This window comes from Sarcophilus harrisii, chromosome 1 (genome assembly GCF_902635505.1).
Source record: "Sarcophilus harrisii chromosome 1, mSarHar1.11, whole genome shotgun sequence".
NCBI classification, from domain to species: domain Eukaryota; kingdom Metazoa; phylum Chordata; class Mammalia; order Dasyuromorphia; family Dasyuridae; genus Sarcophilus; species Sarcophilus harrisii.
In genome coordinates, this window is record NC_045426.1 from 630,362,237 (window position 1) to 630,386,979 (window position 24,743).

At 34.4% G+C, this 24,743-nt stretch overlaps 1 protein-coding gene and 1 long non-coding RNA gene across 2 annotated transcripts in view; one reads left to right on the plus strand and one right to left on the minus strand.

Annotated features, from left to right (window-relative positions):
- The window catches only part of LOC116420703, a 28,708-nt gene extending 11,456 nt beyond the window's left edge, over window positions 1-17,252 (plus strand). The window contains exon 2 of the long non-coding RNA XR_004231112.1: window positions 15,452-17,252. This is a non-coding gene — a long non-coding RNA (uncharacterized LOC116420703). The remainder of the gene's footprint in view (window positions 1-15,451) is intronic.
- The window catches only part of FAM135B (family with sequence similarity 135 member B), a 412,962-nt gene that overhangs the window by 363,462 nt on the left and 24,757 nt on the right, over window positions 1-24,743 (minus strand). The gene's annotated exons all lie outside the window — the stretch shown is intronic.

The window sequence follows — 24,743 nt, forward strand, 5'->3', positions numbered from 1 at the left end:
CTCTATTATTCTCTTCCCCTCTAATATATCAACCACACAGAAGTCAAATGGACATTCCTAAAACACAGATGTGACCATGTCACTTGCCTAATTAAGAAAAAAAAATCTTCAGTAACTCCTCATTGTCTTTAGAATAAAATGTATTAGTATAAAATGTAGAATAAAATGTAGAAAATGGAAGCAAGTGTGATTTAAAATCAAAGGGCAAAATGATACTGTAGAAACCATATCATCAAGTCTAAGGGCTTAAAGCAACACCTGAGGCTAATTTTAGTTTCTGGATGGAAAGCAGTTTGCAAATGTTAAAACACTGTATTATTATTACTGTTGTTGTTTTCAATATTGTTATTAATCTATAGTCACCTTGCCTTCAATCTGGTGATGATTTAATTCCCTAAATCTTCTATTATCTTCCAGCTCAGCTCAAGAAATATTTAAAAAGAAAATTGGAATGTGCTAGTAAATATTCTATAAAAATACATACACATAGCAGCAGGAGCAACAACAACATCATGCATGTATATTTTAATTTTAATCTGCACTATTAGCATTTTCTTAAGTCTAGACAACTAATAACTAATACAAAAAGGATTGATATGTAGATTGCCTATTTCTGAGATATACTCAAGAGTAAATATTTATCAATTGGCTCTCTGAAATTCAATGAGAGCTAGTTTTGTATACCTGTGGCTGACATTGATTAGGAGTTTATTATCATTGTCATTTCTGCTATCTTCATTGTTTTTAAGGTAAGTTAGGAGACAGAAAATAAATCAAAGAAGAGATAAGATTCCTGATTGCACTAGCTAGACTGGATGGACTAGTTGATAATAATGGACAACAGTAAGGCATCAGAATTACTTTTAATTCTATTTTAATGCTTTTTTTTTTCTTTTGAGGTAAATGATCTTTAGGCTGGGAAGGATAAATCAGAAATCACTAGTGGACAGTGGAATTTCAGAGTCAATGAGGAAATAGAAAGAATCAGTTTTTCACTAGTAAAAGTCACCAGACATAAACAACCCTAACCTTAACACTATGCATTAAGGAAAAAGGTAGAAAAGAGAATAGAACCAATTTCTCAGTTACTGATGATATCATCATCTTAAACAAGAAAGTAGCTTTGGAGGGCAAAAGAATCATTTAGGATTGGTGAACTCTTTATATCTTACTACATCTAAAATATCGTGGTGAGTTCTAAGCACCATATTTTTAAAATACTTTTGGAAATCACATTATAGATACTATAGTAGAAAAATGACTGAATTTTAACTCAGATGACCTACATTCAAATTTTAGTTCTGTCACTTACTTGCACTTCCCTGGGTCTCAGTTTCCTTTTTTTGTACCTAAAGAGACTAGGAACACTTTTGTGCTTTATTCTACCTAGTCCAAAATCTCTGTGGAACACACTCAGAAAAGGGCAAGCAGATAACAAGAATACTAAGGATTGTACAAAAGAAAAAGTTTAAAGAAATGGGGAATATTTGGACTAGAGAAAAGGAGAGTTATAAGGACGTGACACCTACAAAGCTTCCATGTGAAAGAAAGATGTTTTATTGTGCTGGATTTGAGAGGGTAGAATTAAGAATACCAGGTAGATGTCACAGACAAGCAGATTTAGGTTTGATGAAAGAAAAAAAAAACTTCTCCAACATTAGAGCTGTCCAAAAATAGCAAGAATTTTCTTCATGATTTAAAAGTTCCTTGCTCCTAGAAGTATGCTCCTAGGCTAAATTAAACCTTTAAGGAAAGTCACAAGAATTTCTGGACTTAAAAGGGGGAATCAGGGAATCAGACCAAATGACATTTAAAGCCCTTTTTGGGTCTAGAATTCTATGATCCAGCAGTTCTTCCCAGCTTTGCATCATCAGACCACCTGTTTGGGAGAACTACGAAAGGGATTCTGAGATAAGAAGTCCTGTTCAGTTCTAAATCTATGAAATGCAATGCAACTAGTTTAAGTCTGTGCATTCATTAATGTCTATAAATATTTCAAGGGCATTCCTTTTTCAGAATAGTTGCTGTGTAAGTTAAGGAATATGAAATCATTCACATGGTAAGGATGAGTAGTTCCTCTCTAAATTTTTATTCTTAGTCTTTTGATGTCACCATCACATTCATAATAAGTAGCATTATTAATTTTTTTAAATAGACTTTATTCTGGGAGGCAGCACAACAAAATAGATGAAATTTGGAATCAAGAAGACTGAGCTCAGATCCCACCACTAGTGCTTAACAGCTGTATGATCTTGGGAAAACCTAAGAAACTGAGGTCACTCATAAGGACAATATAGGATTTATTGGTGCTGCTGGAAGAAGTATGTTCACTGGTAAATTCAGAAACATTTGACACAATGACTTCATGCTTATAGAGATTATTTTACTTCTGAAGCACTTTTTTATTTCTAGCATCTCTCTGCAAATGACTGTTGCAGACTGGAGATGAGAGAATCTACATAGAGAGATAGGTCAAAGTAGAATTAATTATTATGCCCCAATTCCCCTTAAATTATCTTTCTTTTCTATTTCTTTTGGGAATATCACCATCCCTGTAATAATGCAAGTTTGAAGCCCGCAAATTATCCTTTGCTCTTTAACTCATCACCAGCCCCCCAGTATCTAATCAGTCTTCAAGTATAATTACTCCTACACCTCACAGTATCTTTGACATGCCTCCATTTCTCTCTTTTCACATAGACCTTGCTATGTTTCACCAGGCCACTAGAATCTTTCTCCTGGATAATTGTAATAGTCCCCTAATCAGCCTCTTATCTTCCAATCTCTTCCCTTCCCAATCTGTATTTATACATGCTAAATTGATATTCCCAAAGCAAAGTTCTTGATCATGTCATCCTCCTAATAAAAAAGGTTCAATGGTTCCTTATTTCATCAAAGATAAAATACACAATGTTTTGTCTGATATTAAAACCCATCACAATCTGATTCCAGAACACCTTCCCGATTGATTTCATATAACTCTCTTCAATCATTCTTCATTCTAATGAGTCTGTCTTCTTTGAGATTCCTCATTCATAATGTTTCATCTCCACCTCTGTGCCTTTCCTTTATTCTTTCTTCATATCTCTTCCTCCTCTTCACATCCTCTTCAATCAAGTGATTAACTATTCCTACAATATCAGATGCAATATCAGGTATTTTCCTGGGCCAGCTTCCATTCCTGAAATGTTCTTCCTTCTCATCTCTACCTGCCAACTTTCCTTTCTTTCTTCAAGCATCAGCTTTGTTTTTGGTGCCTTTCCTCTTTTGATTATGCCATATTAATCCTGTCATGAACCAAAAACTTCCTTCACTTTAGTTTTGACTTGTTGCCTTTTAAAGTTGACAAATTTATCACCAGTGCAGTAGCTGGCCTTAATTCCATGTTCATCCTCATTGATGGCATTTGACAACATGACTGAAAATATCATGCTAAAAAGCATGGAAGCAAGCACACAATCTTGTTTCACTCCACTGGTGACTGGGAAAGTATGAGCACACCTACCCAGAAGCATGGAGTGTTGAATTGACATACAATACTGATGAGCTTTTCTGGGCAACCACATTTATATATATATATATATATATCAGAGCCAAGCCAGGAAACTAATTACATCAATTTTAATTGTCTTAGGAAAATTCTGAGGATCCTCTGGCAGGGTAAAATACCAAACACTGAAGTACTTTCTCAAACTAAACTGCCAAACATTCCAATTCTACTGCAGAGAGCACAAGTCCATTGGGCTGACCACATTGTTCAAATGTCAAATGTACACTTGCCAAAAAAGGCTATTTCTGTGGAGAATTTACACAAGGCAAGAACTTGTGTGATGGCCAGAAACTTGATACTAGGTAGGACACAATCAAGTTCTCTCAAGAATTTTAGTATTGATTGTATGACATGGGAGACACTGGCACAGATCTGCCCCTCATGGCAAGCCCTTATCATAAAAGATGCTGTGCTTTATGAGAAAAGCAGAATTGAAGTAGTTCAAAAGAAATCTGAGATACTCAAAATAGGAGAAACCACCCAAAATGTTCTCAGGGACAATCTGTGTCCAAGTTGTGGCAGAGCATTCATAAATTCATATCGGTCTAATCAGCCACAGTCAGACACACTGTAACTTGACTTTAACATAGTGATGAGATTTTGCTGGGTCTTCAAGAAGAAAGGACAACCATCATTAATCCTGTATCGATCTTGTTTATATGCTGTTATTTATATGTTGTCTACCTCATCATCATCATTCTTTGTAGGCAAGAACCATCTTTTTGTCTTTCTTTGTATCCATATTTTTAGCACAGTGCTTGGTCCCTAGTAAGTGCTTAACAAACACTTATTGATTTACCTTTCTTTTTCACAGGCTGTTTCTCATGTTTGGAATTTCTCTCCTACCTCATCTATTTCTTTGATCCCAGTTGTTTGAAAGTTGAGGATAACTACACACCTGTCAGATTGGCCGAGATGATAGGAAAAGATAATGTTGAAAGTTGGAGGGGATGCAGGAAAACTGGGACACTGAGATACATTGTTGGTGGAATTGTGAATACATCCAGCCATTCTGGAGAATAATTTAGAACTATACTCAAAAAGTTATCAAACTGTGCATACCCTTTGACCCAGCAGTGGATTTACTGTGCTTATATCCCAAAGAGATCTTAAAGAAAAGAAAGGGACCTGTATGTGCCAAAATGTTTGTGACAGCCCTGTTTGTAGTGACTAAAAACTGGAAACTGAATGGATGCCCATCAGTTGAAGAATGGCTGAATAAATTGTGGTATATGAATATTATGAAATATTATTTCCTGTAAGAAATGACTAGCAGGATGATTTCACAGAGGCCTGGAGAGACTTACATGAACTGATGCTGAGTGAAATAAGCAGAACCAGGAAATCATTATACACGAAAATTATACAATAATGAATTCTGATGGATGTGGCTCTCTTCAACAATGAGATGATTCAAACCAGTTCCAATTGTTCAGTAATGAGAGAGTCATCTACATCCAGGTAGAGAACTATAGGAAATGAATGTGAACCACAACATAGCATTTCCACTTTTTGTTATTGTTTGCTTACATTTTTGTTTTCCTTCTCAGATGATTTTTCTTTCTTTCTAGATCCGATTTTTCTTGTATAGCAAGATAACTATATAAATATGTATACATATATTGGATTTAACATATACTTCAACATATTTAATATGTATTGGACTACCTGACATCTAGGGGAGGAGGTGAGAGGAAGGAAGGGAAAAGTTGCAACAGAAGGTTTTGCAAGGGTTAATGTTGAAAAATTACCCATGCATGTGTTCCGTAAATAAAAAAAAACTATAATAATAAAAAAAGAAAATTAAGGAATAATGGAATTTGGTACAATAACTTCAAGTCTGGAAGACCTCAATTCAAGATGTACCTCAGACACTCACAATTTGTGACTCTTGATTAGTACCAAATGCCTTAAACCTTAGTTTATGCATCTGTAAAATGCATATAATAGAAGCACCTACTTCTCTAATTTATTATGAAGATCAAAAGAAGATTAAGAATGTAGTGTACTTTCTAATCTTCAGGTGATATATGAAACAGGAGAGCTTTCCTGACTCATCCATTTGTCAGAGTTATATATATATATATATATATATATATATATTTTTTTTTTTTTCCCTGTGTCCAATATATTTTTCAATTATAGTACACTGTTAGCTATTTGAGGACGATAAATGTTTTGCTTTTTATCACTGTATATCTCCAGCCTAGCACAGTTACTGACACTTTTACTAAATGGAACTGATTCTCACTAAAACTCTTAAAAGATAATTAAGGCAAATATTTTACCTACTGTTTATTATTCAGTTGTTTCAGTCATGTCAAATTCTTCATGACCTGATTTGGAGTTTTTTTGGCAAAGGTATTGCTTCCTTTTTCAGATCATTTGACATATGAAGAAATTAAGTTAATAGGGTTAAGGGATTTATCCAAACTCACATAACTAGTAAGTGTGAAGTCAGATTTAAATGCTGGAAAATGAGTCTTCCTTTTTCCAAGCCCAAATACTCTATTCACTGTGCCCTATTTTATCTCTTACCTACTTATAATTTGTTCATCTTGAAGAATTTCCAACTTTTCATGACCTCAATTGGGGTTTTCTTGGCAGAGAAACTGGAGTGGTTTGCCATTTCCTCCAGCTCATTTGACAGATAAAGAACTTAAATAAACTGGGAATGATTTTCCAAGAGTCATACCAGCTAGTGAAGAGTCAAAGGCCATATTTGAACTCACCAAGATGAGTCTTCCGGATTTCAGGACCAACTCTCTATCCAATGAGCCACAGAGAAATTAAGTGATTATCCAATATTACAGAACATATTAGACAAAGAATGAGGAAAAAGAAAAGTAGGGTCTTGTTAGCTCATAAACTTAGCTTGTAGCATTATGGGAAATGTGACGATCTGAAAGTGAGACAGACTTGGTTTAAATTCCATTTCTGATACTTAAACAAGTCTATATTTCAACCATCTCATCTGTTGAATGAATATCTGCACAAGTGTCCCCAACACATGAATCATTCTTGTGCCTGGTTGGTTTTATTTGATAGACATTTTATCTTGATGGCAAAGTACATAAATACATATTTTTGTAGATAGGGGAAGGAGAAAGAGTTGAAAATGAGAACAAAAAAACTTAAAAGAATTCAAAAGGTCTACAATTTCATTAGTACAAATATACCTTTTATGTATTCAGGCCATTTTCTGAAACTGAGTAGTCTTCTGATCCCCTTAAACTCCCTCACTGCTTCCTCACTCCAATACACAGTATCAAGAGTTATTTGGCCAGTAAAATTCTTGACCTAAGGCTCACTTTTCTAAGTGACTAGTGACAAAATTGTTTCCATGTAAATAGATTACTGCTGAATCTCCCAGTTTGTGGCTAGACTGATACTCAAACAACAACTCTTGCCATTTCGATAAGACTTGCAAGAAAATGGATTTCATGGAATGGTTTAAGGAACTCAGGTTCAATTCTACTTCAAAATAAGGCAAAGCTGAGGAGGCCAAGTATTCCAATCATGGGGAAAGCCATTACTAATGGAAAGATAGGAGATGGGGTATCACATTTTAAATACAGAATTAGTCCAGTCTATTTCCAATTTCTATATAGGAGTTTATTTGTAAGCAGGCTAAACACCTTCAATCCTCTGATCAGGCTGCCATGTGCAGCAAGAGATTATTATATTGTCATCTCTACCTTCCAATAGTCTCTTTCTTTTGCTCATTAGCACAGTACTCAGATCACTGAGAAATTAAATCAAGATGGAATGCATTGAACTTCCTGGAAATAAAATACTATCAGAATCTTGAGTGTTATTTATCTAAGACTGGTTACATTAATTATATTTAAATGTCTTCATTTAAACAATAAACTTCTCTGTACAGCTCCCTATCCCATCCACTCCCTGTCATTAGATAACTGTTGAAGTTAAAGTTACAATCTCAAGAGACCTGAAGTGTTCCCTGGTGAAATTCTGGTTGAGATTAGTAATGCACTGGAAATATGCTGTTGATTCCTCAGCTGGAATTCACAAGCCTACTTCATATTTTTCATATATATATATTTTAAGCCCATTTTAAAAGTGAGGCAACTGAGGCTCAGCCAAGTGAAATGATTTTTGAAGTTAGGAAGTGGGGCTCAAAACAAAGTATCTTGATATCACGAGCATAACTTTTTTCCCCTCTGCTATACAACTTTTTTTTTTATTAGTGCCCTTATTCTCCAATATCCCTAACTGCCCATGACCTTTCTTTTTAGGTAAGGACTTCTTTTTTTAGGTTTAACACAGAGTCTGTAGCTCAGAAACTGTGGGAGGGAGAGGGGGGCAATGCTGTTTTGACTTGTAAATTGAGCAGATTTAATGTGAAGTCATGGAGAGAACAGATGCTATTTTTAACCTCCATTTCTTGGCTGGGGATATGCTCTGGTACCCTTGGAGAGCCAATCAACCTGGAATTTCTGTTCTTCCCTGTCTGCAGTATCTCCCTTTGTTATGGAGTTAGCCCATCTATTAATTCGTAAGTTCAGGTGAGCACCTATCACTGAAGAAGTGAAGGGGGAAAGATTAGGAAGGGTTGGAAAATAGGAATGTACCTGAATTTAAAGTCACATTATATACCTTCTCTCAGGCTTCAGTATCAACAGGGATCAGCAGATTAGAGGAATATGAGGAACCTTTCAGTGCTCTTTACATCATCGATCTCTACAGACAAAACCCTTGACAGAATTATAATGACAATGAAATTGTTCCTCTTTTTACAATGCCTCCTACCACTACCTGTCTGATGTCCTTATGTCACCTTGGGATCCTAACTGTGAGGTTCCATCCTAAGGGGGAAAAAAAACTCTCATATCCTTCAAGCCAAGTAGCATAGGTTTTAGAATTAAAACTTAGAGATCATCCAATCTAATTCTTTCGTTTTAAACGTTAAAAAAAATATTGAGGACAAATCACACAGTAATAAATGGCAGAAACAAGATTTGAATCCAGGTCTTTTCACTCCAAACCCAGTACTCTATTATTTCCCCTCTTGTCTCACAAGATCAAAAGGGCATTAACCTACTATTAATAAAGGTTTCCTTTTCTAATCACTCTTTCAGCTATTTGAAAAATGGATAAGAATGGAAGATAAGGAAGATTAAGAGATTACTACAATAATCCAAGGCTTCAGATAGAGCAAAGATAATGGGAATAAAAGGAGTGATGTGGTTATGAGAATTATTAGGAAGGGAATCTAGATAAGATTTCACAAATTGCTTTACTTTGAGGACAAGGATGAGAAAGAGGGAACCAAAAAGTTTCAATGAGGCAAAGGATGATGATAGTTCCTTATGCAAAAATTGGTATCAATAAGTTAGTGGAACATACTGGAATATAACCTGAATTTGGAATCAAAGGATCTCTGAACTTGAATTCCAGCCCTGAAATTGATGCAAATGCTGTGTGAACTTTTACTTTATCAGCTCAGTGAATCTCTGTGGGTGAAGATTTACTTATCTTTAAAATGAGAAAGATACACCAATATAATCATAGAATCAAATATTTATAGAGTTGAAAAAGTCAATCTAGTCAAAAGTCCTCATTGTTCAGATGAGAAAAAACAGACATAGGTTAAATAAATTGTCCATGAGAACAGAGCTACTAAGAGTCAGAAACTGTCTAAATTCAGCTCTTCTTGATGCCAGATTCAGCAGTATATATACTGCCTCTTAAAAACAATAAAGAATAACTATTCACTTTTACATAGTACTTATTTTTAAAACTTTACATGGTTATATTTGATTTACAGTCCTGTGAAATAAATGCTTTTGATCCCATTTTATAAATGAGGAGACTGACAGTCATAGATTTTAATTAATTGACCCAGAGTCCAACAACGTAAAAGTGTCTAAACTATATCAATGTACTAATATGCCAAAAGAAGTGGTCGTTTTTCTCCTCTCCCCATTTAAATATATTGAAAGCCCCAGAATAAAAAATAGCTAGCATTTATACAGTACTTTAAGTTAGCAAAGCACATAATGAATATTATCTTATTTGATCCTCATAACAATCCTAAAAAGCAGATGTTCTTCTAATCCTCATTTACACAGTCAAATCCAGATTCTGAAACATAGTAAGTGATTAATATTTAATTTAATTTTATTGATTGATTGTTTAAGAATTCCAGCTATGGTTAATGTGGAGCCAAACAAGCCACAAAGCCATTACCTACTCCCTGAAGCAGAAACAATGGCCTAGAATCATGAAACTTAGATCAAAAAAGAAAACAACAAGAGACTCCATTCATGCCTCATTTGTTGAATTTTATAAATCACATTCTTCATAAGCAATTATTCTTTAAGAAGGTAGGAATTGGCGGTACATGATTTACAAATAAATTTACAAATACAAATACAATACAAATTACAAACAATGATTATAAACAATTTACAAATTGACACCATAAACAAATTAGGAGAGAATGGAATAATTAGTTTGTCAGATCTATGGACAAAGGAAGAAAATATAGAAAACATTACAAATTGCAAAATAGCTATTTTTGATTATATAAAATTTAAAAGTTTTTGTACAAACAAAACCAATGCAAAGCAGAAAACTGGAGGAAAATTTTAGCAATGAGAATTTCTGATAAAGGCCTCATGTGTCAAATACATAGAGAACTGAGTCAATTTTATAAAAATACTCGCCATTATCCAGTTGATAGTCAAAAGATATAACAAGTATTTTTCATACAAAGAACTCTAAGCTTTCTATAGTTATATGAAAAAGTGCTCTAAATCACTATTGATTAGAAAAATGCAAATTAAAATAATTCTGAGATATCATCTAACACCTAAAAGATTGGCTAATATGACAAAATAAAGGGATATGATGGATTTTGGAGAGGATGTGAGAAAACTGGGTTCCAAGCATTCTGAAGAGTAATCTGGAACTAGGTCCAAAGGACTTTAAAACTGCATACCCTTTGATACAGCAATACTATTGCTAGATCTATATCATAAAGATATGGAGAGTGAAAGAGAGGGGTGTGGGAAGGGAGCTATTTGAACTTTTTTGCAGTTGCTAAGACTTGGAAATTGAAGGAATGACCACAATTGGGGAATGGCTAAACATTGTGGTATATGGTTATGATGATGGGAAATTATTATTCCATAAGAAATGAAAAGCAAAAGGATTTCAGAAAAACCTGGAAAGGCTTGACACAAAGAGAAATGAACAGAACCAGAAGAATATTGTGCCAAATAATAGCAATATTGTACAATGAAGAACTGTGAATAATTTAGCTACTTTTAGCCATACAATGATCCAAGACAATCCCAAAGGATCAATAAGATATACTATTTATCTCCAAATAAATAAATGATATTATTTGAATACAGACTAAAGCATACTACTTTTCATTTTCTCTTCTTCAATCTTCTTATACAAAATGACTAATATTGAAATGTTTTACAAGATTACACATATTACCTATATCTGTTTACTATCTCAGAGAAGGATAGAATGTGGACCTCAAAAATTTTAAATTTATTTTAATATGAAATTGGGGCAAATTATCATATATGTGTGTGTGTGTGTGTGTGTGTGTGTATGAGGAAAAAAAGGCAGGGGCGAGGAAGGAAGACTGTTTAGAGGAAAGCAGTGATCATAAAGAGTCAACATGTCTTAAATTAGAATAAGCCATTTAAAAAAAAACAAATAATTTTAATTCTATTTTAGATAGTATTATTAGACTGGACATCAAGGAATTGCTATAGATACTGCATATCTAGATTTCAGTAAGACATTTTATAAGTTCTCTAATTTTATTCTTGTGTCCAAAATGAAAATATCTGGGCTGAATGATAATACAGTAGATATAAAACTAATTGAAAGTCCAGATGGAAAGTATAGTCATTAATGGGTCAATAGCAATCTCTAGGAAAACTTTTAGTTCAGGACACGCAGAAATCTGTGCTAATTAAAACAACAAGAAAAACACTTCAATACAGACTCAAATCCCATTGTTATCAACATTTCAAATAACAAAATATTTAGAGGAACAGCTTTTTCATTGAATGACCCACAACATGGGAGATTGACCTTGCTTCATCCTTCATCCTTCCTTCCTTCATCCTTTGTTGGATGACTTGCAATGTGGAGTGCCAATTCATTCACTTCATGACATCTAACATGGAGCTCCAGCTCATTTACTAGACAACAGTAAGCAAGATTCCAAAATATTTTCATAAGCTAAGATATTGGGTAATATTTAACATGATATAATTTAATATCACTAGAGATAAAATTTTACTATACTAACTCATTGATCAAAAAATAGCTTCATAATTACAACATGTGAGAAGCTTGACTAAACAATAATTTAGCTCAAAGGGATCTGAGAGTTTTAATGAACTACACACTTGATAAATGAATTAATAGCATCAAATGGCAGTGAAAGCAAAACAAAGTGATTTCAGGCTACATTGCAATTAGATAAGAGTACAGCACTAGAGAGGTAGAGGATAGTCCCACTATAGTATAAAATATATTACATCTAAAATAATTTTAAATTAAATACTAAATGTTGCAAGAACATTAATGGCTGGACAATATCTAGAAGAAAAAAACCAAGATGGTGAAGCATCTTGTGACCATGCTATGGGACTGATGATTAAAAGAACTAAAAATGTTTAGTTTGGAGAAGAAAATTGTCTTTCACATTGTCAACATGCCCAGCTATTCCCTTTCCCTTCTTTCCTTTTCAACTTCGTTTTTATGTGTTATTTTATCAATTAGAATATAAGTTCCTCAAGGACGGGGTTCATCTTTCTTTGTATTTGTATTTCTAACTCCCAAAACTTAGTTCAGTATCTGGCATATGATAAGCACCTAAAAGATGCTTGTTAACAGACTGACCCAGATGGCAGATTAAGGTAATACAGAGAAATTGTAGAGAAGGAGGTTTCAGCTAGATGTAAGAAAAAAAAAAACTTCCCAAACAAAATATCAATAAATGGAAAGGACTGATTTTCCACTCTTTAAGCAAAGATAATGATCATTTATCAGATAAGTTATAGAGGAGATGATAGTTCAGGTCTGGGTTAAATTATATGAGACCTTTGAAATTCTGAGATTCTGTAAATCTGTAAGACTCAAGAGGATTACAATATTCAGAACTAATAGAAACCATAGAGAACATATAGCCCATAGATAAGGAAAATGAAACCCCAAAATTACATTATTTGCCCAAGGTCACCTATGTAGTAAGCAACACAACTATCGTTATTCTCAAGAAATACTACCACCTAATACTTAGAGATCAAATATATGTTTCTCTCAATGCCCAACTTACTGGAATTCTGGATAATAAAAAAATAAATTTCAAACAAGACCAGAAAATTTATTTTAATTAATTCTAAATGTATGATTCAAAATAATAGACAACCTAATTCTACATTAGTTTAGGGGGAAAGAAAAACTGGATTTTAGATTAGGAGATCTGATTTTGCTAATAATTTGTGCTAAGACATTCAGATAATCATTTCACTTATTTGGGATAACTCATGAACTGCTTAGTTCAACATATCTTTCTCTTTCCCACATTCCCATCAGCTGAAGATAGACTGTTCTTCATGTACAATTTGGCCTGAGAAACTTCCCCATAAAATAATAATAATTTCACTCATTAACAAAAAAAATTCTATCTTAGTTCTCATTAGTACTAGAGGGAGGGAATGATGGGAAAAAAATGATGAGAAACTTAGGCAGAATAGGTCATTCTTTTAGAAGGGTATCTCTATCCCTACTTTTTCTCATCCCTTCACTGAAAAAGAATAAAACAAAAACAAAATATGATAAATATAATAGTTGACATTTAAAAAAGGATTGACAAAATATTATATGTATATATCATATGTATTGTCTGGTAAAATTAATTCCAACATTGATTACATCTAAAAATATATATCTCATTTTGTACCTTGAGTTTATCACCACTGTCAGAAAGTGGAAAGTATACTTTAGCCTTGGGCATTTGGAATGATTACTTGTCACTGAAATGATCAGAGTTCTTAAGGTATTCAAAGTTTTCTTCTTTAAAAATATGCATATTTTACATGAGCATTTATTGATGGTAACCAATAAATGATTATGTATTGATGATAACCATTAACATAAAATAGTTTCTCATCTTTTGACTCTGCTCATTTTATTCTGCATCAGTCCAAAAAAGTGAAAAGTCACCATGTCTTCCTAAAGTTTCTGACAGAGAGAGAAAGAAATCTGGGCATGGTCTGGCATGTACCCAAAATATTAGAAAAAAAATTAAGTGTCCAAAGGAAAGATAGATATGAACACATAGACTAAAATGCCTCAGAAGAAGTCAAGATGACAAATGCTTAATGATGAAATTCTGAAGATAAGGAAACAATTCAAATAAAGAGGAAAAGAAAGATGAGATTGCTAATCTGGTTATGATGTTGGAGATTGCTAATGCTGGTTATGATGTTGGAGATGGGAAAGAGAAAGTGAGAAAAAGAGAAGGGATGAGGGAAGGAGGAAGTGAAGAAGAGAGGGAGAGGGGAAAAAAGGGAGAGGAGGAAGAAGAGGAAGAGTCAAAAGATATGGTCAAGTAAAAGACGCTGAGAACATATGAATTTGGTCCTGGAAAAAAAAAAAGCCAAGAGTGCTAAGCTTAGAATGAATTAGTGCTAGTGAAAAGATAAAAACAAGAAAAAAATTATTTTGGTTTATCAGTTTGGGTTTTTGTTTTAAGGAGAAAAAGGAGGACAAAAGAAGGGACAGATGAGATGATCATCATCAGCAACATAAAATAAAGTTTCTCAACAATTATCTTGCTTCCATTTTCTCTAAAATTAACTTTGCACTAGAGAGAACAGAACAAAGATAACTATCACTGAACTCCAAGTGCTTAATTTCAAGCTACCAAGAAATTCTTCACTGTTAAGCCACCTGTGTGATATGGGCAAGTCACTTAACTTATTTGGGGCTCAGTTTTTTCATCTGTAAAAGGAGTCATTGGACTAGATGGCCTTTGAGGTTTTTTAGAGTCCTATATCTTTGATCTTATCAAACTCAACATTTTCAAAATAGAACTCATTACTTCTCCTTTAGACTTACCTTTCCCCCAAACTTCTGCATTTCAATAGAGGGTATACCACCAGTCACATGGGCAATGTCAGGCTTATCCTTGATCCTTTTCTTCTCTCACCCTCATGTAGAAGCTGTTACCAAATCTTTTCAGTTCCTACTCCATAAAACCTCTTAAATCTGTTCCCTTCTCTCCATTCACACTACCATCACACAAGTTCAGGTCCACGTTATTGTCATCATCTAATTGGACTCTCTGAATTCTCTGCTTCTAGTGTCTCCCATCTGTCTCCCAATCCATTCTCCATAACACAGCCAAAACAAGCTTGCCCATGCCTTCCCCCCTTCACCATGAACTTCTCATTAATTTCTATTGCCTCCAAGATAAAATAGAAATACTTCAGTTTATAACTTAAAATTTTCACAATCTGAAAAAACTGACTTTGCAGGTTTGTTTCACACAAGTTCCTTTATAACTAAGTGATACAACTGATAGAGCATTACATAGAGAATAAAGAAAACACTGGATACTTCTTAGTTCTTTGTCCATGGGTAAGTCAAACAGTTGCTGTCTCTATCAAGTTTCCTCATTTATGCTATGGGGACAATAATAGTTCTTACCTCCTGGGGCCATTTTTAGTGTAAGATACTATTTGTAAAGTTGTTTGTAAAACTTAAAGAGCTTTATAAATGCTACTTTTAGAATATATATGCATATATACATATATATATTTCTGATTAATTTAAATTGTTGTTGTTAATACTATACAGTATTCAAATTCTGATCTCTGTGTCTTTGTACAGGCTATCTGCCCGTGTCTGGAATGTACTTCTTCTTTACTTCTGACTTTTTAAAACTCTCAACAATATTGAAGGAGATGCTAACATCCCATCTCTCATAGGCAGCAAAAATGAACCCCTACTGTTATGTGTGATTTTTCCTTCCTTTAACCATCATGAATGAATTTATTGGTTTACATGCTGTTTCCTCTACATCTTCTACACTAAATCAATGTGACCAATATGACCTGTCTTCTTGAAAATTATCATAAAAGAGGTCTTCCAGGATTCAAGATGGCAGTAAGATTGCAGTAAATCACTGTAATTCTTCCAGTATATTCACTTACAAACCACCATAAAAGTGCCCCCCCACCAATTCCTGAAACAGCAGAATGAGAAAAAAAGAAAGGGAAAAAATTTTTTTGGCCAAGAAAGATGGAAGATTGGCAAGAAATGTATGTCTTACTGAGGCAAAAGGGGAGTACACCCCAAGACAGGATGCATCCCAGCAAACCAGCAGCAAATCTCACCTCAGAAAACCATGGGAGATCCTGAGGACCGGTGTGGTGAAGCAGGCAAATGCCCACAGGACCACCCATGTGCTTCAGCATAACCAGGAGATCGGGCAGACTCCAGCTCCAAGAACTTCCCCTTAATTCAACAAAGACTCAGGTAAACCAGCAGAGGCCAACCCTGTGGGTGTCTAAGAAACAAACTGCTTCCAGAACTGAGTCGCTTCACCACATAGCATAGTCCCAAGCAAACAGGCTGCTGCCAGAGGCCAGACCATCCTGTGCTTCAGTGTCTGGGAAAATGCAGAAATAACCCCCCGGCCTCAGCACATGCTGGACACCAGCACGAGGATCCTGGCTCAGCACCAGATAAGCTTCCAAAAGCATATGATCTCTAGGGGCACCAGACACTCCTCCCCATGCTTCAGCCACTAAGCGCAGCACTACTCACAAAAGTCCCCCGTGGAACTCAGGGCAACACCAGTGCAACACCAGTTAAACAGTCAGGGTCTAGAAACTCTGGCACAAAAATCTGAGATAGTCATCATTCTACCTCAGAGCAGATTCAAACTTAAAAAAAAAAAGAAAAAGATCAAAAAATATCTGGAAAAAAAAACAAAAAATGGCCATAAAAAGTTATTATTCAGAAAGAAAACAAATTCAGAAGAGGAAAATGTCAAAATATATATATGGATAAAGTAAGTAGTAAGTAAGTAGTCTCAAGTCCAGAAAGAACTGATAGAAGAGCTCAAAATGGAGCTTACTTAGAAATCATATAAGAGAAATAGAAGAAAAATTGGGAAAAGAAATGAAAGAGATGTAAGAAAATTATGAACAAAAAAGTCAACAGCTTAGAAAAAGAAACAATACAAAAAGTAGAATTAACCAAATGGAAAAGGAAATGCAAAAATTCTTTGAAAAGTACAATTGGCCAAATTGAAAAGGAAATTTAAAAGCTAGTAGAGGAAAATAGCTCATTATTAGTTAAATCAGGCAAGTGGAAGCTAATGAATCTATGAGATATCAAAATCAATCAAATTCAAAAGAATGCAAAAAATAGAAGGAAATATAAAATATTTCTTTGGAAAAGTAGATGATCTGAAAAATAAATCCAGTCTATTCGACTTCCTGGAGGAGTCAAAAAGAGGACATGAACAATATCTTTCAAAAAATGTTCAAGGAAAACTGCCCTGAAATCCTAAAACCAAAGGGCAAAATAGGCATTGAAAGGAGGATTTAAGCAGCTACAATATTAAAGGATCTAAGGAAATAGAACATGATATTCCAGAAGGCAAAAGAGTTAGAACTACAATCAAGAATCACTTACGTGGTAAAAATTAGCATAATACTTCTAAGGTAAAAATGGTTTTTCAATGAAATAAAAGAATTTCAAGCTTTTTTTTTTTTTTTTTTTAAGAAAAAGACTAGAATTAAACAAACAAACAAAAATGATCTCCAATATCAAAACCCAAAAGAAGCCTAGAAAGGAAAAAAGGGAAAAGAAAACATAAGGGATTCAATAGAACTGAACTGTTAACATTGCTACATGGGAAGATCACAGTTGTAATTCTTAAAAATTGTACAACTCATAGCATAGTTGGAAGGAATATATATATATAGACAGAGAGTACAGGTATAAGATGAATCTAGGTGGATAATGCATGACACTGAAAAAGAAATTAAGGAATAAGAAAGAGGAATACACTATGTGCAGAAGAAAGAGAGAGGTAGAATGGCACAATTTATTTCACATGAAGAGGTGCAAGAAACCTATTATAATGAAGAATATTCGAGGATGGGCAATGAGTCTTGTTTGAATCTTACATCAGTATTGGCACAAAGAAGGAATAATATACACCATTAGTTAAATAGAATTATTTATCTTACCCAGTAGTAAAATAAGAGGGGAGGAGATTAAATAAAATGTTGGCGGGGGGGGGGGGGGGGGGGGGGGGGGGGGGGGGGGGGGGGGTCTGAGGCAGGAGAGAGGACAGATGGCATGGCAGGGGGAGGAAATAGAAGCAAAACATTGTCAAGAAGGGAAAGGATGAAAATAGAAAAGAGTAAGAAGAGGAAAAATGGGATGGAGATAAATACACAGGTAGTCATTATAATTATGAATGAGAATGGGATTAAACTCTCCCCAACAATGTAAATAAATATGTAGTTTACAAAAAATATAGTTGGAACAGAGACACATACAAAGAGTAAAGATAAGGCTAAGCAGAACCTATTATTATTCAACTCAAGGTAAAAAAAACAGCAGTGGTAGTAATTCTGATCTCAAAGAAAGCAAAAATTAAAAATAGATCTAATTAATACATCTAAGGAAGGAAACTACATCTTGCTAAAAGGGATCAAAGTCAATGAAGGGATCAAAGTCAATGAATAGCCAAACCAATAATATAGGCACCAACTAGTTAATATCCCAATTACTAAAGGAAAAGTTAAGCTAAAGGAAAAGTTAAGTGAGTTACAGGTTCATCATCAAACAAAAGATAAAGAACAATACAAAATATGAAATTGAAAATTTTGATTATTTTAAAGTAAAATTTTTAATTTAATTAAAATTACAATTACAATTGTACAAAATACAAAAATTAAAATTACAAAAATAAAATACAATTAAAATTTCAAACAAAATCAAAGCAAACAAGATTATAAGGAAAACAGAAAGCTGAGAAACAAGCTATCTTAGATGTCTCTGATAACAGTCTCATTTCTCAAATGTATAGAAAACTGAGGAAAATTTATGAGAATACAAGTCATTCTCTAATTGAAACGTGATCAAAGAGTATGAACAGGCAGTTTTCAGATGATTAAACCAATTAAACCAAATCTGAGGGACTGCCTTATGCCTTTCAGATTGGCCAATATGACTAAAAAAAATTATAAATGTTGGACAGCATTATGAAAATCAGGACATTAATGTACTGTTGGTGGAGTTGTGAACTTATTCAACCATTCTGGAAAGTAATTTGGAACTATGCCAAAAGTGCTATATAACTCCAAACTACTCGATAAAATATGATGAAAAAAAAAAAAAAAAACAGAACTAACCACAATAAGTTGGGCTTGAAATTGAATACACGTAATTTTTTTCTAGTAAATTTATTCATTTTTAATATACATTATCTTATAAAACATACTGGAGGGAAAAATCAGAGCGAAAGATAAAAACCATGATAGATATTTAAAAAAATAAGAAAAAGAAATAAACATAGCACATGTTGATTTATATTTGTTCTCCTTAGGTTTTTTTTTTTTTTAAATTCATATGGCATTTTCTATCCAAAGTCTATTGGGATTGCTTTAGATCACTGAACCACTGAGAAACATCAAACTTTTCATAGTTAATCATTGAACATTCTTGCTGTTATTGTGTCCAATGTATTCCTGGTTATTCTTGTTTCACTCATGATCAGTTCATGTCAATCTTTCCAGGCCTTTATGAAATCAGGCCTTATTTTTTATAGAACAATAATATTTCATTACCTTCATATACCACAATTTGTTCAGCCACTCCGCAGTTGATGGGCATCTTCTCATTTTCCAATTCTTTGCTACCACAAAAAGAGCTGCTACAAACATTTTTGCACATATTGGTCCTTTTCCCTCCTTTAAGATTTACTTAGACTACAGACTCAGTAATGGTACTATTGGGTCAAAGGGTAAGTACAGTTTTATAGCCCTTTGGGCATATTTCCAAATTGCTTTCCAGAATGGTTGGATCATTTTACAACTCTACCAACAGAACATTAGTGTCCCAGTTTTCCCACATCCCCCGCAAACATTTATCATTATCTTTTCCTGTCATCTTAAACATTCTGTGAGTTATCAGGTTGTAGCTCAGATTTATTTTAATTTGTCTTTCTCTAATCAATAGTGATTGAGAGCATTTTAAACTATAGATGGCATTAATTTCATCATCTGAAAATAGTCTGTTCATATTCTTTGACCATTTATCAATTGGGGAATTAGTAGTCTTCTAAATTTGACACAGTTCTTTACTTATTTTAGAAATGAGCCCTTTATCAGAAACACTAGCTGTAAGGTTTTTTCCCAACTTTCTATTTCCCTTTTAATCTTGTTTCTATTTTCTTTGTGCAAAAACTTTAATGTAATCAAAGTTGCTCCATTTTGTCTTTCAAAATATTCTCAAGTTGTTCTTTAGTCATAAATATGTTACTTCTCCAAAGATTCAATAGGTAATTTATGTCTTCTTTTCCTAATTTGTTTATGGCATCATCCTTTATGCCCAGATCATGTTCCCATTTTAACCTTATTTTGGTATGGGATGTGAGATATGTCGGTGCTGAGTTTCTGAAACATTATTTTCTAGTTTTCCCAGCAATTTTTTGTCAATAGTAAGTTCTTATTCCAGAAGCTTGGGTTTGGGAGGTTATAAAAACTAGATCGCTATAGGCCTTATTATTGTATCATGTGTATCTAATCTATTCTACTGATCTACCACTCTATTTCATAGTCCATACCAAATGGTTTTGATGAATGCTGTTTTATAATATAGTTTTAGGTTTGATACTGCTAAGCCACCATCCTTTGTTTTTGTTTTTCATTAATTCCCTTGATATTCGGGGGCGGAGCCAAGATGGCGGAGAAGACACACGCGTCTTTCTAAGCTCTTCTCTTACCCTCTTTATCAATATTATATCGAGCCTCAAAAATAGTCTTGACTGCTACAATTCGTAAAGATAAGAAGTAGAACAACTCACCGGCCGAAGAAAATCTGCAGTCTCGCCAAAAAAGGTTGGTTCCGGGGCCAGGGGGGAGATCGGCGCAGACGGGGACAGAAATTAGGTTCCGAGGAGAGTCTCAAACCCAGGGTGAAGGCACAGATCTCAGCACAAGCGCGCAGCCCCAACCCGCAGTAAGGGCTTTTCCTTGGGGCAGTTGTGATCCTGCACGGCAGGAGGACGCAGCCCCGGGTTAGCCTCCAATCTGCGCAGGGGGGAGCTCGGCTTGGGGCCATAGAGCTTTTCCAGGGCCGATTTGCATCAGGCAGAGACACTGGGCAGAGTTTGTGGCTGTCTGCGGTCTGCGGTCTGCGGTCTGTGGTCTGCGGTCTGTGGTCCGCGGTCAGCTGCTAATACTCACAGTCCCACAAGAAGCTCCGGCCTGGGCTGTGACACTTTCACCCCTTAGTCTCTAGCCAAGGGCAATCGATAATCCACTCAGCCCTACTAAGCCGTTTGATAGCTCGGCCAGTGCTGAATCCACTTCCTGTTGGGGGAAGGGAAAACTCTCACCCAGAGCACTCCCATACCTCGGAGCCGGAAATCGGTTTACATCTTTCCCTGCTCTGCAGAGGAAGCTGGTAACCCCCTTACCTAGGAGACCTACCCTAAAGGCTTTAAAACATGAATAAAAAGATGAAAAGAACAATCGACAGCTTCTATGCAGAAAAAGAGCAGGTCAGCAAACCTGAAGAGACCTCAAACAGCAAAAATGCATCAGACTGTCCTCCTTTACATAATGCTCTCATAGAAGAGACCATTAAAAGTCTCAAAAGAGAGTTAGAAGATAAATGGGGAAAGGAAAGAGAAGCCTTACAAGAGAGCAACAACTTCCTGAAATACGAATTGGAAAAGTTAAAAAATTCCCAGGAAGTGCAGGGAAACAAAATTGGTGAATTGGAAAAAATAAAAAAATCTCAGGAAAGTAAGAATTGTGAATTGGAAAAAATAAAGAATTCACTAGAAAGTAGGATTTGTGAATTGGAAAAGAAAATAATTCACTAAAAAAAAAAATTAGTGAAATGGAAAAAAATTCCACAGACCAAAACAATACATTCAAAACTCAATTGGACATATACAGAAAGAAGTAAAAAGCTAATGAAGAAAATAATTCTTTAAAAATTAGAACTGAACAAATTGAAACTAATGATGCATTGAGACAGCAAGAATCAGTCAAGCAAAACCAAAAAAATGACAAACTGGAAAAAACCATGAATTATCTACTTGCTAAAATGACAGACTTGGAAAATAGATCTAGGAGAGATAATCTGAGGATTATTGGACTTTCCGAAAACTATGATGAAAAAAGAGCCTAGATACTATTTTACAAGAAATCATCAAAGAGAACTGCCCAGATGTAATAGAATCAGAAGGTAAAATAGGCATTGAAAGAATTCATCGAACACCTTCTGAAAGAAACCCTAAAATAAAACCCAAGGAATATTGTGGCAAAATTTCAGAACTATCAGATTAAGGAAAAAATTTTACAAGCAGCCAAAAAAAAAACCATTTAAATACCGAGGTGCCACAATAAGGATCACCCAAGATCTGGCTGCCTCTACATTAAAGGAAAGAAGGGCCTGGAATATGATATTCCGAAAGGCACAAGAACTTGGGATGCAGCCAAGAATAAACTACCCAGCTAAGCTGAGCATTTTCTTCCAGGATAGAAGATGGACGTTTAATGAAACAAATGAATTCCATTTGTTTCTGAAGAAAAACCAGAACTAAACAAAAATTTGATCTCCAAGAATAGAACTCAAGATGCAGAAAAGGTAAAAATAACTCTTGAGAATTGTATTTCGGTTGTGGATATACAAAAAAAATACATGTAAAATTTGATAGTACTGATATAACATAAAAAAAGGGAAGTAGATATGGAAAAGGATGATGGCAGAATAAGGTGGGAAGGAGGGATAAAAAGGGAAACCACATCCCACAAAGAGGCTAAGGAAACTTATCATATCTGAGGGAATTTAGAGAGGGGGAGGAACATTGTGTGAATCTTACTCTCATCAGAGTTGGCTCAAAGGAAAAATAATTGACATTTGTTTTAGAGAAAATTCTCTCTCGCCTCATTAAAAACGGGGGAGAGGAAAAGGGAAAAGAAAAAGTAATAAGGGAAGGAAGGGGAAAGACTCAAAGGGGGGGAGGGATTATAAAGAGGATAAGTATCGTGATACAAGAGGTACATAAGTTTAAAAGGGGAAAGAGGGTTGGGGAGGCAAGAATAAGTAAAGCACAATCTGGGGTTATTAGGATGGCAGGAAATACAGATTTAGTAATTCTAACCGTAAATGTGAATGGGATGAACTCCCCATAAGAGGAGGCAGATAGCAGACTGGATCAAAGTCAGAACCCTACAATATGTTGTTTACAAAACACATTTAAAAGCAGGGGATACATATAGAGTAAAGGTAAAAGGCTGGAGCAAAATCTATTATACTTCAGGTGAAGTCAAAAAGCAGGGTAGCATCCTTATCTCAGATCAAGCAAAAGTAAAAATTGATCTAATTAAAAGAGATAAGGAAGGAAACTACATCCAGCTAAAGGGTAGCATAAACAACGAAGCAATATCAATATTAAACATATATGCACCAAGTGGTATGGCACTCAGCTTCCTAAAGGAGAAGTTAAAAGAGTTGCAAGAAGAAATAGACAACAAAACTGTAATAGTAGGAGATCTCAACCTTGCACTCTCAGAATTAGACAAATCAAACCACAAAACAAATAAGAAAGAAATTAAAAAGTAAATAGAATATTAGAAAAATTAGGTATGTTGGATCTTTGGAGAAAATTGAATGGAGATGAAGAGAATATACTTTCTTCTCAGCAGTTCATGGAACCTATTCAAAAATTGACCATATATTAGGACATAAAGACCTCAAAATAAAATGCAAGAAAGCAGAAATAGTAAATGCTTTCTTTTCAGATCATGATGCAATAAAACTACATTCAACAAAAAGTTAGGGAAATAGACCAAAAAGTAATTGGAAACTAAACAATCTCATCTTAAAGAATGATTGGGTGAAGCAGCAAATTATAGATACAATTAATAATTTCACTCAAGATAATGACAATGATGAGACATCATACCAAAATTTGTGGGATGCAGCCAAAGCGTAATAAGAGGAATTTTATATCCTTAGAGGCTTACTTGAATAAAACAGAGAAAGAAAAGATTAATGAATTGGGCTTGCAACTAAAAACTAAAAAAAGACCAAATTAAAAACCCCCAATCAAATACTAAATTGAAATTCTAAAATTAAAAGGAGAAATTAAAAATATTGAAAGTAAAAAACTATTGAACTAATTAATAAAACTAAGAGTTGGTTCTATGAAAAAGCCAATAAAATAGATAAGCCTTTTAGTAAATCTGATTAGAAAAAGGAGGGAGGAAAATGAAATTAGTAGTCTTAAAATGAAAAGGGAGAACTTTCCACCAATGAAGAGAAATTAGAGAAATAATAGGAGTTATTTTGCTCAACTTTATGCCAATAAATTTGATAACCTAAGTGAAATGGATGACTACCTCAAAATACAGACTTCCCAGACTAACAGAGGAAGAAGTAAATTGCTTGAATAGTCCCATTTCAGAAAAAGAAATAGAACAGGCAATTAAACAACTCCCTAAGAAAAAATCCCCAGGACCAGATGGATTTACATGTGAATTTTTACCAAACATTTAAAGAACAATTGGCCCCAATGCTATATAAATTATTTGATAAAATAGGGAATGAAGGAGTCCTACCAAATTCCTTCTATGACACAGACATGGTACTGATACCTAAACCAGGTAGGCTGAAAACAGAGAAAGAAAATTATAGACCAATCTCCTAATGAATATTGATGCTAAAATCTTAAATAAGATACTAGCAAAAGACTACAGAAAATCATCTCAGGATAATACACTATGATCAAGTAGGATTTATACCAGGAATGCAGGGCTGGTTCAATATTAGGAAAACTATCAATATAATTGGCCATGTTAATAACCAAATTAACCAAAACCATATGATCATCACAATAGATGCAGAGAAAGCATTTGAC